Here is a 5,195-nt window from a genome sequence, read left to right on the forward strand (position 1 = left end):
AAATTTTGGATCGTCCCTCTTTGTACTGTAGGTGGACTCGTATTTAGGAATACAGTGCAACTGAAACGCAAAAACAGAGATCTATTTCATGAAACGTATTTCAACCACATTTTTGTTGCCTATTAGCAATTGAAGCCCCGCACACCAGTGCAACACGTAACGCGTTGCACTGGTGTGCGGGCTTCAATTGCTAATAGTGTTCCTCTTTATGAAATCCGTTTCAAATTTCATATTTCTTTGATGTGCGGCCGCCTTAAATGTCACGGCTTAAAATCCAGCCAATCCCACAGTCAAGCCCTAAAAGCACAGAAGACTTTTTTCAGACTTCTATATATAATAGTTTATATTTTATATTTAAGAATTAATATTAAAAAAAATCTTCATTCGTTACATTCCTTGTGGATTAATTTCATATCTCTACAATAAATTTATATATTAATATAATTAATAAATAATTAATATATTTCTGCAATTTTTACTTGTAACAATAAATTCGTTTATTTACATAAGTGAATAAAATTATTGGAAAAGGATAAAAAAAAATTTCCTTTAGTCTACAAAAAAGATATGAATCAAAAAAAAAAAATAGCTAAAGAGAAAAAAAAAAAAAAAAAAAATAGCTTAAGAGGGGGGGGGGGGAAATAGCTTAAGAGAGAAGAAGAAAAAAAAAAAAAAACTCACTGTGCCTGCCAGGGCTCGAACCTGGGACCTTCCGCGTGTTAGGCGGATGTGATAACCACTACACCACAGGCACAACTGTGTATGTTTCTTTCAAAGATCCTTTTTTTACAGTTGTAAGCGCTGATACATAATTGGTATTGGCACTGTTTTTCTTCAAAATCAAATCAATACTTATACTAAGGGAAGAAATGTGTTGATGTTTGCTGCGATGGCGCTAAAGCAATGGTCGGAAAAGTGGCAGGCGCGAATTAAACACGAATTAAAAATCTAGCAAAAAAAATTGCACCAGTAGTCACTGTGTTCTTGACAGACATTCACTGGTAGCAAAAAATATTTCAATCACACTTAAAACTGTGCTAGACGAAGCGATCTAGATTATTAATTTTATTAGAATTCAACCATTACAGTCTTGATTATTTAAAATTATATGGGAAGATATGGGTAATCGCCACTCGGCTCTGCTTTTGCATTCAGAAATCCAGTGGCTATCACGAGGTAAAGTCCTCGTTAAAATGTTTGAATTGTGGCAAGGGTTGTTGGCATATTTTCTGGATATAAGAAGAATTTGCCAAAAAAAAAAATAAAATATTACACTCTGCTCATTAAAATGTATGTTGACGTTTTTTTTTTGTATACTACTAATAATAAACAAATAATCTGATACCATAATTATCATTTAATTAAAAGTTATCACGTTATCATATTTTCCCCTGACAGGCACGTATACAGAGCGGCTACATTTATTTATTGGACATGAAAGAGGACAAAACGTGTAGTTGCCTTCCCCCTGGAAAAATGTAACTTTCAATTTAAAGGTATTTGACCTTGAATCAAGAAAATTTTTGACAACGCATTTTTTTTTTTTTTTTTGTGCTAAGCTAAAAATATTTAAAGGGTCCCGTGACTAAATTTCATTGGGAAACGCTGCCCTAACCTAAAGAAGCAACAATGCTATCAATGATTCGGTTATAAGAGGCTGCCACCTCGTGGGAGAAATAAGAATGACGGTATTTAAAAAATTAAAGATGAAGATTCATTCGGAAAAATTTAAGATTCATTTATTTTACATGGAATTGAAAATTACAGGTGTGTGTGTGTGTGTGTGTGTGTGTGTGTGTGTGTGTGTGTGTGTGTGTGTGTGTGTGTGTGTGTGTGTGTGTGTGTAGACAAATGTTTATTTTCAGTGTATTGGGTACGGTTGCTGATCTGCCAATTGTAATTACCATGGAAAAAATTTAAAATGCCAGCAGAGTAAAAGCAGATAACCTGAAATTAAATTAGCGGGGCGGCAGTTTTCGTTGCCGACCCCCTATGAAGAAGTAGTTAAAGCCGTAGTGCGCGTGCGCCTGTATGAGTCGGTCAGTAGTTTGTGTGCCCCCGCAGTTTACTGCTAATTCCAGTGGTTTAACCTATAGAATAAATACACATCTTCTATATCCTCATCGAGCGATTGATCCACTGTCGAAGGCAAACAGTATTTACTGTTTCTCTGTACAGTATTCGTATTACTGTAAATGAGTACGAAATGCTACAGCACGTTGTATTCTGCCTTTGTTCACTAGCCCCGGGTGCTAAAAGCTTACATTCCGATCATAGCATTAAGCTAAGTGCACCCATTGCTATCATTCGGCCTCATGCTGAGCCTGCTTGCCGTACTATTGGACTGCGCGAAAAGTTCGCAACCCCTAGCCTGAAACCAACTCACAGCAAGACATCCACGTAGACTGCGCAAACACCTGTCTATTGAATATCTCCACTGCATTCCTCCCAAATATGAGCAGAAACGGAAAATCTCTCAACTCGACACAGAAGTGTGCTTTCTGCTTTTATTTGACTGGTGACGTCACCCACTGTACTGGCTGTGACAACCCCATCTGTCCCGGATGTTCAGGTCTATCCCCATCCGGCTGGAAGAAACTTTCTATGGCAGCCAGGCTGAAATTCAAGGGATTGTGTTACAAGAAGCTACGTTCATCAGGCCATTAGGACAACCCGAAAATTTCCAACAACAATTCACAGAACTTACGGGAGTAGCGCCACCACTTGATAATACTCAACGTTATGCCTGCAAGAAAATATGAAAACGTAATAATACCTACGAGACTGACACCTCCACTACAGATATAACGCCTCATACCGACGCCACCTGAACCTGTCCGCATCGGATGCAAGTATCAATGCATCTTCAGCAACCCCTCAGAAAGCTTACATTATGCAAATATCTGAAAACAGTCAAAGCGCACCTGCGTGGTGGTCCGAAGGGTGTCAAACCGAACCAGCAATTACCTTTCAACACCTAGTCATCACTAAAGAAAATCAATGCCAGACTGCAAGTCAACTCTCACACACACACACACACTGGAAAGCATGGAGAGCACTATGTGCAAGTCTGCTGATACAACAGCATTGCCCCAACACAGCTGTACAGCCCTAACAAACACATATGATGCTCAATTTTCAGAGTCCCCCCCCACCCAAGATAAGTCATACGTGGAAATCCTGGCCACCAAGGTGAGCAATAGTCGCAAAAACGCCATAAGTCACGCTGTAATATGCACCGGGATAAAATCGCACAGTTCTGATAGTGACCCAAACCCAAAACCATCATCGCTGACTTCCCAACGCAGTCTAGAAAATATACCGAGAACCTCATCAAGCCGCATCGACGCCCATGCGAACTCAGTCGGCGCCTCCGTAGCTAGGCGGGAAGGAGCAGCAGTGCATAGCACACGCTTCTTGATTAGACCGGGGTTCGAGTCCATCACCACCAAATACGGAGGATGCGGAAAGGTCAGGGAATGACCACCGCATATCCCGGAGCAATATGGCCTTAGCATTACTCCTAAAATCCAAATAACAAACAACAAGCGAACTCAGTCGACACAATTCAAGCTCAGACGGATGATAAGTACAATAACAGCATGCTCAATCTGTAGCAGCTTCACTAAGCGGCGATACCAGACAAGAAACGCGCACTGAAGACACTACCAGAAACAGTACAACCAGCCTTTTCGTATCTCGACTGGCACCATACACAACCCCTGAACTAGTCAAATAGGTCTTATACGAAGAGCTGAATCTACGGCTAACTGTACACAAACTACAAACTAGGAGTCAACGATACGCTGCATTTAAAATTGACTGTACCCCACACCAAGCAGACCTGATAGGAAGCATCTACATTGGGTCTGTAGGAACGAGGATCAGGCCGTTTATTCACTACCAGTCAACCTCGAAACCTAAAGACAGAAGTACCCCCACTGCAGTCACAGCTGCCTTGGGGAGTATAATTGCTTGCCAGAAAGGATGCCAGCACCAGAACCTTCCCACACTAACATACTGGAAGAAATTCCACCCAAGGTTGCTAGTATAGTAGTCTGTTCTCCAGTCTGCGCGGGTAGCACAGTGGTATCATCACCGTCCTCCCCACGCCGGGTGGAAAAGGCCCGAGTTTGAATCCTGTCGATGACGCGAGGAACTTCAGTGGGCTTTCTTCACTCCGCGGCTGAGTTAGTCGGTCTCAGGCGTAGATAAAAAGGATTTTCCCCTCAGAAATGGGGTTTTTTCGTCCAGCAAACATGTAAGTCGACCAGAGAACACACGCAATTTACAGACAAAATAAATATGGATAGATGTAATCATTTACAGGGGACCCTAATATCATATGTTTAATTAAAAAAAAAAAAAAAAAAAAAGTACCGTTCTCCAACACGAGGGAAGACAAGTTCGCCCCGTCCCTGTCCTGATCTCTCAACGTCAAGAGCGTCTACTTGTACGCAGCCGGGAAGCAAGGCTCTCTCCCGTGAGGATAAGCATAACAACCTTTCCTACCATCCACATAATATTCCACGATATCAGGTCCTTAAGAAGCAAACTTAATACACTGGAAGAGATTCTACTTTCAAACTCCTTGGACATCTTGTGCCTCGCTGAAACGTGGTTAGAGACGAACCAGACAGATGTAAGCTGCTCCATTCCTGCAGGCTTTCATGTACTGGCTGCCTCCCACGATAACCACAGGGGTGGGGGGAGTTGTATAATCTTCAATACGGCAATGTTCTCCATCGCACGCTCTTTTTCAGGCACCTCTCAAGACGTGGAAGCCTTAATGATAACTCTGTAAAATCAAGATACCACTATAGACGTCACATCCCTGTACTTTGCTCCAACGCCAACTATGATGGCTATCAACGAAGCCACTAACTGGTTAATAAATTAACTGCACCCAGCAGCCACTCAAATCGTATGTGGAGACTTCAATCTTCCACCATCTACCCAACACCTCAAAAGTCGGCTCACAAAATCTCTCCAATCGATCCAAATCTTCCAGGTTAACTGCTGCCCAACAAGAGACCAAAACCTGCTGGACAGTCTATTCTTCAGCGATATGTCAACTCGAAGAAACCACAGGCGACATGTTTCAATCAGACCACCAGACAATCATATTTACAGCTCTTCTACCCAAAAAATACTTCAATATACCCAAAATCAAATCTGTGCAAAAGGTCACCGCC

At 41.6% G+C, this 5,195-nt stretch overlaps 1 non-coding gene across 1 annotated transcript; it reads right to left on the reverse strand.

Moving 5' to 3' along the window:
• Window positions 1–681: 681 nt before the first annotated feature.
• On the reverse strand, window positions 682–754 carry TRNAV-AAC (transfer RNA valine (anticodon AAC)). Its single transcript has one exon. It is a non-coding gene; the product is annotated as a tRNA-Val (tRNA).
• Between the last annotated feature and the right edge of the window lie 4,441 nt (window positions 755–5,195).

Source organism: Mastigoproctus giganteus, chromosome 8 (assembly GCF_048544385.1).
Source record: "Mastigoproctus giganteus isolate SK-2022 chromosome 8, ASM4854438v1, whole genome shotgun sequence".
NCBI lineage: Eukaryota > Metazoa > Arthropoda > Arachnida > Uropygi > Thelyphonidae > Mastigoproctus > Mastigoproctus giganteus.